This window comes from Canis lupus, chromosome 22, assembly GCF_003254725.2.
Source record: "Canis lupus dingo isolate Sandy chromosome 22, ASM325472v2, whole genome shotgun sequence".
Classification (NCBI taxonomy): Eukaryota; Metazoa; Chordata; class Mammalia; order Carnivora; family Canidae; genus Canis; species Canis lupus.
In genome coordinates, this window is record NC_064264.1 from 60,264,897 (window position 1) to 60,278,789 (window position 13,893).

Below are 13,893 nucleotides of genomic sequence, written 5' to 3' on the forward strand. Positions count from 1 at the left end.
CCAAGGGCTGAGGCTTTCACCCAGTCCTGTGAGCTCAGCTCAGGAACCTGAGACAGAGGCAGTACACGTGACTCCCTAGCTGCCGAGCGAGTCGGTGGCAGAGCAGGACGCTGGTACCCCGACTCCTGAGCCTTTCCCTCCTCGGCACCAGCCAGGTCTCTGCCGCCCACCCATCAGTACATGGGTATCTCAGGGTTTTTTTGGTTTGTTTTTTGCACATAGTTTTACTTTTTCTGTTTGGTGCTTGAATCTCACAAAGCATTCTTAGAGTTCCGTGTGGTGTGCACACCATCTGCACACATGATGCCAACGCACCATAAGCTCAGGAGGGACGTCATCTCTTTTGTCCTCCCTCAGATCATTGGGTAGCTTTGTCATCACACACGGTCATGTGGGCCCTGGTGGAGCCAGTCCCTGGTGGGATCTCCCCATGCTGTTTGCCCCCAGGGGAGCTTTGACAGACCAGGACCAACCTGGACAAAACAAAATGTAAAAAACGTCGTTGACCGGCCCCACCCCCAGTCCTTGCCCTCACTCTCCTGGGATACATCATTACAGTGATTTTCCAAAGCTGAAACTTTAATGATTTAATAGTTGAGCCCATCAAAACGTCTCCTCTTGGTGACAGCATCAAAACCAGCAGAGTCAGACGCTGGCCCCCAGTGTCCCCTAGAGCCATGGAGTGTCTAGGCCTGCCTCTGAGTGCCGCAGGGGATGACTGCGCACTTTGAGGAGACTTAAAATACAGCTGAGAACTAAATTTATGAACAAAACATAAATACCAGTATTACTAGCAAAAGTCAGGTGATGAGTTGGCGGACAGGTGGTGTTAAGGACTTGTCTCTGCGCTGGAAGAGAACCTCCCTCTGGGTCCAGAGTTGAGTTGGGTGAGTGCTCCATGGAGAAGATGTGACCCTCTGAGGGTAAGAAGAACAGGTGGGGGAGCATGGGCACCGCCACCCTGGGCACAGTGATCCCCTGGTACATGCTATGGTTTGGAAAAAGTTTTAAAATACTGATTTATTCTACGATCTCAATTTTGGAAATTTACTGAGGCCTGCTTCATGATCAAACATAGCCATTTTTGGTGACAATTCCCTTTCAGCTCGGGAGGAATGTATTTTGTTGTGTTGGGTGCAGTGTCTATGAAGTCAATGTATGGTTTAAGTTTTCTCCTTACTGATGAATCTTTGTCTGTTGGGTCTGTCAATTTCTACGTGTGGTCCACTATGATTGTGAGGGAGTTATTATTTTGCATTTCTGTAATTTTGCTTTACATATTTCAAAGCTATGTTATTAAATTCATAAAGACTAAATTATATCTTTCTAGTAGACTGAAGTCCTTATTGTGGGATGTGTTTCTGTTTATCTATTTCTTCTTGTCTTCTTCAATCTACTCGGATATTAATAAACATGACTATATTAGCTTTCTTTTGGCTAATACTTGTGTGATAATCATTTTCCATCCTGTAACCTTCAACTTTTCTGTGCATTATATTTCACATATATCTCTTTAGGCACGATATAAAAGAATGTATTTTTTAAGATTCCATCTATCTATTTGCCTTTGAGTGACTTAATCCATGTACATTAAATTAACTAGTGATACAGCTGGGTTTATATCTACTGTCTTACTACTTGTTTTCTATTTGACTCACATGCCTAAATTTTCTCTTTCATTACCTTATTTGAGTTGATCAAGTATTTTTTTCATTCCATTTTTCCCTTTATTGGATTAATTATATATTCTTTTAATATCACTTTAACAGCTTAATTAGAAATTACAATACCTATCCTAGACTTATCATAATTGAATTATGATAAATTAGCACTTTTAGTATTTCCTGGGAAATGCAAGGACAAGAGACATTTAACCCCATTTACTAACCATCTTTTGTATTTTTTTATCATGAATTTTAATCCTATAGATGTTTTTAATGCCATAGACATTGTAGTTAGTTTTTTTAACAGATCAAGCTTTTTGATTTTTATTACTCAAAAAAATCCTCATTTTTTTATTTAGCTTTCTGACTCTGTGCTTGTGCCTTCAACACTTTCACAACGATTTTCTGCTCCTCAATAAGGAAAGCACGCTTGATCCTGTCATGAACACACTTAGCACACATGGAACTACCATAGGCCCTGCTGATGTGTTTTTTCGTTTTAGACAATCTCATAAGGACTTTAGGTCTCACCGCACGAACTCCTCGAAGTCAGCCAGGACACATGCCACATGCAGACTTTGGTGCTTTCCCAACCTTCTTGGTATAAAGGTAAATGATTCTATTGCCAGGAGTTCGGGACAGCCTAGTTTTGTTAGAGGCTGTATTGTAGGACAGCCTACGACGGTATGTCAAACGCTGAACCATTCTGAACGCCTACGGACACCGTCCCCGGAAGAGCTGTAGTTACAGTTTTATACGGTTAATATTCATTTGGGCTTGCCCACGTACTTACCTCACGCTGTTCTGTTGTGCACTGTTAATGCTTCCAGTTAACAAGATAGTATTATGACTAAAGAATTTCTTTTAGCATTTTAGTGTGAGTCTGCTGGGTATATCATTAGGCTTTTTTTTTTTTAAAGATTTTATTTATTTATTCATGAGAGACACAGAGAGAGAGGCAGAAACACAGGAAGAGGGAAAAGCACGCTCCCTGCAGGGGGACCGATGTGGGACTCGATCCCAGGATCCCTGGATCATGACCTGAGCCGAAAGCAGACGCTCAACTGCTGAGCCACCCAGATCCCCCATCCAGGTTTTATTTGTCTGAAAATATCTTTACCTTCACTTTTGAGGAATATTTTTACTAAATAGAGAATTCTGTGTTCACAGTTCTTGTCCTTCAGTGTTTTCATTGTTATTTGTTTTCCATAGTTTCCACTGAGGGGTCTGCTGTCTCCATCTCTGTTCTTGTTGCTCCTTTGACTGTTAAGGCTTCTTTTCTCCTCTGGCATTTTAAACAATTTCTCTTTGTCTATTGATTTCAGTAGGTTTACAACGATGTGCCTGGGTGAATTCCATTGTATTTATTATGCCTGGGGCTTATAGCAATATTTGAATCTATGGCTTGGTTTCTTTTGTAAGTTTTGCATAATTCTAGTCTGTTTTTTCCAATAATGATTCTGAACAATTTCTCTCTTCCTCCTCCAATTATACATGTTAGATTTTTTTTTACTGTGTCTCATATATTTCCTATAATTCTTTTTATTTTCCATTCTTTATTTTCTTTGGCTTTTATCCAGTTATTTTTCTACTGACCTACTTCCAGATAACTTACCCTCTTCAGCTGTGGCTAATCATCTACTTTATACTAAATTTCAATCACGGTGTTTTTAATCCTAGAATTTCCATTTGATTCTATTTTATGGATTCCACTTCTCTGCGAAGTTATTGAATTATGTTAGTCACAGTTATTTTTTATCTGTATTCAATAACTCCAATATTGAAGTTATTATCTAGAAGTCTATTTCTATTGGCTGGACTCTTGGCATGATTGGTGCTTCCTGACTGAACGCTGGACATTGTGTTGTGAAATACTACAAGGACTCTAGAGGGGCTTCAGTTCTGGCATCTAGTTAGAATAAGAGATGATCATCTTGAGTTGTTTTATTTTTTATTTTTTTTTAAATCTAAGGTCTTGAACTTTTTTTTAAGATTGTATTTATTTATTCATGAGAGAGAGAGAGGCAGATACACAGGCAGAGGGAGAAGCAGGCTCCATGCAGGGAGCCCGATGTGGGACTCAATCCGGGAACTCCAGGATCACGCCCTGGGCTGAAGGTGGCGCTAAACCACTGAGCCACCTGAGCTTCCCTTGAGTTGTTTTAACACCAGGTTTCAGTCTTTGTAAGATCTGGTCTGTTTCCAGTTTCTCTTATTCTTTATTTCTACAGGAGTTCTGACTTAAATCTGAAAGAATTTACTGAGCCTTGAAGTTTATTTTTATTTTTATACAATGAAACTGCTTAAAATCTCTCCTTAGCTGCTCAGCCTCTTTGCTACCGCTTTCTACTCACCTCATCTCTGCATGCACAGCAGAAGACTTAAAGAATGCTTTGAGAGGCAAACAGATCAGGTGTGGAAATTCACTACACTTCACATGCCTTTGCTTTGACACAAGTCCTGGCTGCTTCAGAAGCTCTGAACTCACATTTTGTATTCCTAGCCCTGGGGAATTCCTGAAAGCCTCTCAGGGCCTGATTTCTGCTCTGCTTCTCAGCCTCTCTGTGCTTGTGTAAGAATTTGCAAATACCTCATTAGGAAAGCGAGCTTAGAACACAAAACTCACAACAGTGAATTGTCCTCTCTGGAATCTTGACCCCTCGGGTCCTTAGCATGCCTCCAGTGTCTGCACGTGTATTTTAATCAGGTTTCCAGTTGTTTTCAGTGGGATAATAGGTCCAATACTAACAAGCTTACCTCTTCCAGATGTGGACTCTGAGAAATGTTGATTATCCTGGGCAATAAAGATAGAAAATGAGTGAAAAAGTATTATGGGTAAAGATTTATAAGACTTGTTTATTTTTACACTTAGAAAAACAACACAAAACTGTACTCCCTCTTATAACTTGTGGTCTTTCTGATCGGAAAATAGTGCTACTGGCTATCATGAAGAAACACTCCAAGTTATTTCCTAAAGTTGGGAGGGTTCCCTTAAATCGTTTGCTGTTCCCCATTCATCATAGACCAGTCTATCCAAGGACTTCCCACCCCAACATGGTATCATGCCTCCGGGGACTTCAAGTTATAATTATCAGACTCCCAGCTAGATGTGTTTCAGTGTCTGCTCAGTATGTGTCCCAAAGAAAGAAGGAGAGGCAGGAGGAAGGAGCTGTGGTGGTCCTTTGCAGAGCCCAAAGCCTGTGCTCAGATGTAGAGTCTCTCTCTCCCAGTATCTTAACTGAATAGCCAGCAGCTCACCTCGATCAATCGGTTCACACAAGCATCTGCTCTGCAGTTAGACCCACTTTTTATTTTTTTAAAGATTGTATTTATTCATGAGAGACACAGAGAGGCAGAGATACAGGCAGAGGGAGAAGCAGACTCCCTACGGGGAGCTCGATGTTGGACTCGATTCCAGGACCCTTGGATCACACCCTGGGCCAAAGCCAGATGCTCAACCACTGAACCGCCCAGGTGCCCCTAGACCCACTTATTAAAAAGGTGCTGCTGTGCAGGAGTCCCTGTGTGCCCTGCACCATGGCTCTTGCACAGGAAGAGGTCATGGGTGCAGTGGTCCACTGTGTCTCTCCCTGGCCTGGAATCTCCACTGCCTGCTTGACAGAGCCCAGCCTGCAAGTGACCAAGCAAACGCTTCACAGCCTGTGCTGGCCCCAAGCCCATCAGGATGGCGCTTACATCAGGTTCTGGGGACCTTGCTGTCAGCATCGGGCAACATCACTGCTTTGATTCCAAGTGTGAGCTTCCTCTTCTCTGGAGTGTATGCAACCACATTTTCTAGAAACAACCCTGCAGAGACGAATCTGCCTCCTGGTGTGATTGGGAATAAAGCCAAGAGGCCTATTATGCCCACAGCATGGTCCCTTCTGGAAAAATAACCTCGTGGCCTTTCCCTTGTGAAAAAGGTAGTTTCTGCTCTGGTGTGGTCCTAGCTCTCTGACCGCCTTGAAAAGGGAAGCAGCCCCAGGAAGTCCCACGGCCCCGCCAGCCATTGCTCATGGAAGCATTGCTCACCGGCCGGACACTCACCCTACAGGGGTACACACCACACATGCACTCATGTACAGATGATGCATGTATGAATGTGCGTATGTGCACACATGAGGCCACCAGTCCCCCCGCCCCCTCCCAGCAACTCTGGGACTTGAGCCCGAGCTGCTGTGCACAGAAACTCCACTGTGCCAAGACAATGGCACAGCTTAGACATGTCCACCCCATTGTGCCACTGGGGAGGCCATGCTCAAGAGCCCTGTGTGGCCAGCACGCTGCAGCCACCAGGCAGGCTCACAGACAGGCCCAGCTTACCCTGAAAGCAATGCCCTAGAGCAACTTCAGCAAACATTTCTGTAAAGGGCCAGAGGGAAGATGTTTCAGGCTTTGCAGGTCCTATGGCCTCTACTGCAGCTCAGCTGAGACCGTTCACAAACGGGTGTGGCCGTGTCCAATAAAATTCCCTTTATAGAATGAAGCCAGGCTTGGCCCATGAACAGGTGCCCTGCTTAGAGCCACGCCATCCAGTAGAAGTTCTCAATGAAGGAAATGTTCTCGGTGGCCCTACCTGGTGTAGGCACCACCAGCCCCATAGGGCCTGCGAGCACTTGAAACATGGCCAGTGTGACCACAGAGCTTAAGTTTGCACTTTATTTAAATTAAAGTAATTTAACAGTAAATGGCCAATGGGTCCGGCGGCTCCCAGACTGTGCGGCTGCTCGGAGGGAGGCGCAGAGGCTTCATTTACCACATCTCTGGGTGCCCGACCCCCACCCTCCACACCCAGCAGCGGAGAAGATAGGGCGGGGGCCGCCCCCTGCACCCCGGACCACGGGTCCTTGGCCACACCCATCCCCAGCCGCCTCCAGGTGTCCTTTACTCTAAATAGGAGCCGGTGGCGCTCCACTTACAGGTTCTAAGGATCCGCCGAGGCCCCGATGGTAAATGGAAATAGCCAGTTTGAGGAAATAGCCATCGTTAGCGATAATAATCGATACCCTCTTCCCGTCACCAAGGGCTGACGACGAGCCAGGCGGTGTCCAGAGGTTTCCGTTGGGAGGAGCGCGTCCCACTCAAAAAGACCTGTAGGAACACACGACAGTCTTCCCTGCTGTAGGCCTCCCCACTGTCACACGCACACCCCACCACGTCACACCTCACCGTCATACCCCCCATCACACGCCCGCTGTCCCGCACTCCGTCCTGCCACCCCGAGGGCGCCTGGGGGAGTCGGCTCCGCAGGAAGGCGGCCGGGAGGACGTGCCGCTGGACGTTAGTCTAAGAAACGGCGCTGCCGACCCGTGTGACGGGCGCAGGCCGCAGGCTGGAGGCCCGGTAGGACAGCGCGTCGCACCGAGGCCGACTGGAGGCGGCTCCCTGCGCTTGGGCCACCGCGTCCCTGGGTTGGACGGAAAGGCACAGCCCGGTGGGGCCCAGCCGCGGAGCACCGCCCGCTTCGCTCCGATCCCTCAGAGCCGCGTGTTATTCCGACGGTACGAATGGTCTTCGCGGCCACGTCCTGACCGGTGCCGGACCAGAAGTCTGCGGCCGCGGCCTCGCCGCCACCCGGTCCGCCAGCGCCACCGCCCCTCCCGCTGGTGGCCCGGGGCAGGACCTCAATCCCTGTCCTGCACTGCCTCTCCGTGGCTCGCCTAAGAACCACAGCCACCCTGCCCTTGCGCGGCTCCGGCTCCGGGAGTGGGGAGCCGCCACCCTGCCGCAGGACGCATGTCGTGGACACCAGTGGCGGGGCCCGGCCGGGCAAGCGTCCCCCACGGGGGAGGACGCACGTCCTCGGCCCCGGCCGCCCCCCTCCACCGAGGTCGGACCGAGGGAGGAGGGGCTGCGGGCGGGCGGGCCTGGGCAGAGCTAGCGGGAGGTCCCGGGGGGCCGGGGGTCCCCGGAGTCAGGCCGGGTGGGGGGCGGCCACCCTGTCCTGCCCTGGAACTCGTCTTCTGCACATCGGCCCAGTGCTCGGACTAGGACGCTGGGCCGGCCGCAGTGAGCGCAGAGACGGGCCAGCTGTGGACCCGGCCCGCAGCGGACGGAGCATCGAATCCCTCGCGTCCTCCTCCTCAGCTCCAAGAAGGCCGCCAAGAGGACCTCGGACTGCCCCAAGGCGGCCTCGGCTGGCAACGGGGAGGGGGCTGCTGAGCTCGCTCCTGCCCTGCACCTCCCTCCGAGGTGTCCCAGTGGACGTCACAGCGCCGGATGCTGACAACAAAGCGTGTGGGGGTCTGACCCCAAGGCTCCCACAGCTGCCACCTGCCACTCTGTCTTTTCGTGAGGCGACACGTTGGGTTGCTGTTTCAGCATCACATGAAGGGCTCCAGAGGGAAGCCCCGGCTCCAGCCAGACTGCTCCTCCCTGGAGGGGCCCCAAGGCCTCGCTTCGCTGGCACCACCGTCCCTGTCACCTTTTCCCCGTGGCCCCACCCACCAGTGAGGAAATTGAGGAAATTGGCTGCACGCCACCAGCTCCTGACAAATGAGCTGCTCACTCTGGAATTGGGGACCTGCAGGGAGACAGCACCCTGGTCATCTCGCGGAGCGGCCGGGTTGACTCAGTGGCTGGCATGAGGTGGGGCCTGCCCGCTGCCTCTCGCCCTTTGGCACAGGCACCCAGCCACCCGCCATCCTGTGGGACTTTCTGCTGGGACTACATTGATCTCAGCCCAGTCCTCCAAGACATGTGTGATGTGATGGGACTGGTCATTCGAGAGGTGACATGTGCCCTGGGGCTGCAGGTCAGCTGGGAGCAGCGGGAGCAGGTTCGGCAGATGCAGCAACAAGTGCACCTTTCTCAAGGGCGCAGCTTCAGGCCTCACCTGGCCACACACCTGGAGGCCTCAGTCCCCTGAACCACGTGACTGAGCTCGGGGTGGGTCTTTGTTTCAGACAGGATCCCAGCCCCTCCTCCTGGACATGCCCCCACCCTGCCCGTGTGGCCTGACTCAGCCGCCCCCAGTACCTGTTCCTCTCTGTGTCACCAGGCTGTGCCCACCAGCTCCTGCTTACAAGCACCACATACGCTCCCCTGATGTCCCTCCCAGGGGCCTGGGTCTTATTCATCCTTGCTCCCCCTACACAGGGACTGGGATTCGAATTTGGGTATTTCTGTGACCTTTGGGTAAGTTCTTATGTATCTGCCAACCTTAATTTTTTTCATATGTAAAATAAAAATCAGTGAACGGTCAGAGTAGACACATGTTGGTTTGTTGACTTCAGGTGCCTGGGCTGTGGCTCTGTGCAGGCCCTTGGGGAAAGGCAGCCACTGAGCTGTGCCTTTAGGGCGGGTGGCGTCTGCAGCTTCCCCCCAGGTCTTGGGCAGCTCCCCCGGTCTCAGGCGTGGAGGTCTTGGCATGCCAGAGCTTGGGAGGCGACAGCTGATCTCAGCACTCGGAGACAGCTCCTCAGGCCTCTGCGTCCCCCGGGAGCCCTGCCATGCGGGACGCTCAGGCTCTGCCAGGGGCCTAGCCACCGAGACCCTCCCATCACTTTGGGGACGGGAGAAGGCCCAACGGCAGCGAAGTGTGGCCCGTGAACAGAGAGGACTGCTCCATGGTCTAGTCTCCCTTGCCGCTCATGTCTTCAAACACCCGGGCTCCACTTGGGGACCCGCATGGGTTTCCGGGAGTCGCGAGCTGTAAACACCAGGAAATGCATGGAGGTGCTCCTGTGGGGCTGGGGGTGAGCACAGAGCCATCAACACCCTGCACCACCCCCCACCCCCCGCCTCCTCCCAAGGCCTGTGACCGGGGCCAGGTGGGTGAGCGCGGAGGGCACCCGTCATAGCCGTCTCTCTGGCCCCTCGCACCTGCTCCATCCTTTGAGGAGCCGGGTGTCCCTGTGTAGCTGTCCTGGGGCCACCACAACAGAGCAGCACAAACCAGGTGGTTTACAACAGACACCCATTCTCTCTGAGTGCTAGAGACCAGGAGTCTGACATCAAGGTTCCCCCGGGGTCTGGGGGAGGACCCTCCAGGCCTCTTCCAGCTTCCAGCAGTGGATGGAGGTCTTTGGTTTGTCCTGTCTGTGCCTCTGTGCATGTCTCAGGAGGACACCCACCCGGATCATCCAGAACCATCTCCTCTCAGGAACAATAATTACACCTGAAGACCTTTTTTCCAAATAAGGCAAAGGAGGATGCAGCGACTTCATGGAAATGTGTCTTCAGGGCCCAGCATTCAAACAGCACGGTCCCCTTTGTGGGGGCACATGAACCACCATTCGGTTGTGCAGCACCACAGGGGTGCCCATGTGAGCCTGCTCCCACCTGTGGTGTCCCACTGCAGGTGGTGGCTGCCTCCTCTGACCTCTCAGGGTCCAGGGAGGAGCACGTCAGAAGGGACACTGCCATCCACCAGGCAAACCAGCCTGCACGGCAGCGGGAGGCCAAGTGGCTGGCACGCCTGGGGCAGAGCGTGTAGGACCCAGATGGCCTGCTGTGGGTGCCCCCAGGCAGCAGGAATAGATGGGGGCTGCAACCTGGCTTGGGAAGAGTGTGCCTGTCAGGGCCTCAGCCTCTTTGGAATGAGGGTTGGGCTCAAACCCCAAGGGAAGCAGCCCAAACCAGCAGAACAATGCAACGATGCAGGGGGAATGGGATGCAGGAGGATGGGACATAAGGGGATGGGACGCATGGGAATGGGATGCAGGGGGAATGGGATGCAGGGGGATGGGATGCACGGGGATGGGGTGCAGGGGGATGGGACGCAGGTGGATAGGGCTGACTCCCCCCACTGCCCCTTGGTCCCCTTCCCAGGCGCTCCCTGTCGTGGCCAAGGGCTGCTGCCTCTGCAAGCATGCTGCTCAGACCCTTCCAGGATCCGCCTCAGCTGTCAGGAGACTGGCATTGACAAGCAAGCTGGTGGCCCTGAGTCTGGCCACAGGACTTGCCAATGAGGAGGCCCGGTCTGGGGTCCAGGGGCCCACTCCTCAGCCAACCTGCACCTCCGGGCACACCTGCCTGGCCCCTCAAGGGCACGTCCACGCTCCTGCTCAGTGTGTTTCCTAGAGGATCCAGCCCACCGTGATGGACAAGCACATGGGGCTCCCTTGGTCTTAAGCCCAGAGCGTGGGAACCCCAATAAGGAGCCAGCAAGAGGGAACAGGCAGGATCAAGAAAGGTACAGGCAGGAGCCAGGACCACTCATTGGGCTGACCTCCATCCCAGAACTGGGCAGAGCAGTTAACCAGCAGCTGTAAACTGCTGTGTAACAACATCCACGAGGAGACACAATGAATGGATATTTCGGGGACGCATGGATCCTGGCACAAGAGGCCACCGCCATTGCATGAAATATGAATCGAGGACATGTGGATAAAGCCAGCAAGCTAAGGATAGGGTTGATGACACATCAGCTTGGGAAGGACCAGCAGGCACATCCTGTCTTGGAAACGAGGCAAGGCTTCTCTTCCCTCTTCAGAGGAAATTAATAAAAATATTTGCAAGTTATTATGAAAAAATATGTATTAGCTCCTGGAGTGATCATTTAAAATCAGTTACTTGTGAGACTAAGCACATCAGGATGGAGGGGACAGGCCACGAGGCAGAGGAGACCAGATGTCCCAAACAGGGAAGCCGAGGGGCGACAACAGGGCATATAACCCAAGATTACATTTGTCTTATGCTGTTACCTCATATTTTAATCCTGTAAAAACTAAAGCACATCAAAACTGCTCCCCTGGAGATGGGGTGTAGGTCCAGCATTACCTTCCCAGGGGGACCCACAGCATGCTAGCGACACCCACCAGGTCTGGGCACCCCTCCGAGAGCCCCAAGAGGTCTCTCCCCTGGCTCCAGCACGGGAACCAAACACCGGCCATGGGCAACGGGGACCATCCGGTCCCTGCCAGCACCCCCGACGGCCGTTCCTCCGGGTCCTGAGACCCAGAAACAGAAAATACACGAGAAGTGGAGAGAGGCTCAAGGCAGGGCCTATGAATCTCTACCTGTACGCTGAGGAAAGCAGCGAGCACAGCCTCCAGCCCACAGGCACAGCACTGGTCCACGGGGCCCGCAGCACGGACACCTCGGTCTGACGGCACCTGAGGAAGCCACAGGCAAGGGCGCTGAAGACCAAACCACCAGAGGACCAAGAAGTCCGCACACAGGGTGAGCCCCGCACACGCACTGAGTCTCGCACCCAGACTGAGTCCCTGCACACGGGGTGAGGCCCACACATGGTGTAAGTCCTGTATTAGCCGTGGCAGAAAGAGGATGGGACCAGGTCCACATCCGGCCAGGGGCCCAGCAGCCCGAGCACCCTTCAGCACCACGGCTGCGGGTGGGCCTGTGCAGTGCTGCTCCGTCCTCTGGGGTTTGTGTTCACGCTTGTGGTGAGGTGTTGGCCTCATCTCCTTTGCTGCACACCCTCCCCGCTTCCCGTGTCCCATCTCCCGACGTGTCCGGTGTGCACCCCAGCCTGGGGGCCACCGGGCTTGGACATGGGGGCTCTTAGCCCCCTCAGGGCACTCCCGATTTCCCCCGTGGCTGGGACACATCGCCCGCCCCTGTGGAACCTGCCTTGAGGTCTCATGTGCAGCACCTCTGGATTCAAGAGGTGATGGCTCAGAGCTCAGAGCTCAGGTCTGATTCTTAGGGCCCCACTGCAGGGTGCAGCCACAGCCTCAAGGGGCTTCGACCCTCCCAGCTCTACCCTCCCCATCCCTTTCACCTCAGGGGAGGCACAGTGCTGGAGGGATGGGGGACACAGTGCTTCCCGGACCACAGGACCCCCACAGGACCCCCACCCAGTGGGAGTGGACGGCCCTGCCCCAGTGTCCCCAGCCAAGTCCCCGTGGGCAGGACACTCAGCCCCCTCTGATGACACGGGCCCCAGACTTCAGGCCAGGAGGGAAGTGGCAGGGCGCTGTCTAGGCCGGCGCGGGCCCGCACTCCCTGCCCGTGTGAGGCAGGACAGCCTGAGGCTCCTGTCAGCAGCAGGACTCTTGGCTCCAGGCAAGCTGCTATGCAGTATTTTTCCCTCGCTGCATTTTTATTAAAACCTTAAACCCAGAATAAAGGCAGAGAAATACAAATTTATTTCTCTTCTTGAAGAGACACCTGGCAACACGTCCACAGAACAATATCCATAATCACTTAGCCAAATTTCCATACCATTTGACTCAATTTTCTGGAAAGCAGAGGTATATTTTCGGAGCGCAGAGATCCGTGTGTAATCTTCACCTCCCTGCCTCCCACCTGGAGCCCCACAGCGCGCAGGCACCTCCCTCCAGGCAGGCGGCCAGGGTGCAGCCGGAGCAGGGGAGCGCCTGTGCTGGACCTGCCCCCCACCGCGTCTCCCTCCCGGGCTCCCATGCAGGTCACAGCCCCACTGGATGGCCCCACAGGCTGAGGGGTAGGGCTCCGGGACGGGACCATGATCAGGGAGGAGCCAGATTAGAGGTGTGAACACCCTCAGGGCACCACACAGGGCAAGTGTGGAAACCTTCCCTCCTGCGAGGACGAGGACAGCCAGATGAGCCTCAGGGTAAGACCTCTGCATGCCAGGGATGAGGGGACAGTCTCAGGTGAGAGCCCATGCGTGCGGATGCACCTGCCAGGTGATGCTAAGGTGCATACAGACACACACTCACCCAGCCACTGACCCAAGAGGTTCTCAGGCCCCCAGGCCAGGGTAGAGCCCTGACCCCTCAGGGATGGGGGAGAGGCTCAGAGAAGAGCCCTCAGCCTCACTGGCCGGCCACATACAGCTCACAGAACAGGTTTCCAGGACTTCAGCTAGGCTTCCCACACTCCAAGCCGACCGCGGGGTGCACAACATGAGCTCGAGAGGGCTCGAGGTGTTTTCAGCAAGTGGGGAGATGACACACTGGAAACACACGTCCATGAAAACATCTTATCTTGTCTGTTCTTCAGCACAGCTTGCAAGGACACACCTGAACCCAAAAGCACAACATCATTCAAGGCCCCGTTCAAAGCAGCCTCCATCGTGTCTCCTTCCCTCGATGCCGGTGCCCCGTAGCTTCTCCGACGCCACTGGTCCCGTCCCTAAGCCTTCTGAGCCTGAACACTAGTTCTACTTCTATCGAATTTAGGAACGTGATCTGTTATGTCATTAAAGAATAAAACGTTTGAGGCACAAAACAGTTCAAGAAGGAACAAGAGTCCCTACAAGAGTCCCATTCTACAACCAGAGGGCGCCTGTCACTCAGGACAGATCGTCCTTCTCTGTGCACAGAAGCTGATACACATA

At 53.2% G+C, this 13,893-nt stretch overlaps 1 pseudogene; it reads right to left on the reverse strand.

Annotated features, from left to right (window-relative positions):
• Nucleotides 1–1,972: 1,972 nt before the first annotated feature.
• On the reverse strand, nucleotides 1,973–2,421 carry LOC112655892 (60S ribosomal protein L34-like; annotated as a pseudogene).
• Between the last annotated feature and the right edge of the window lie 11,472 nt (nucleotides 2,422–13,893).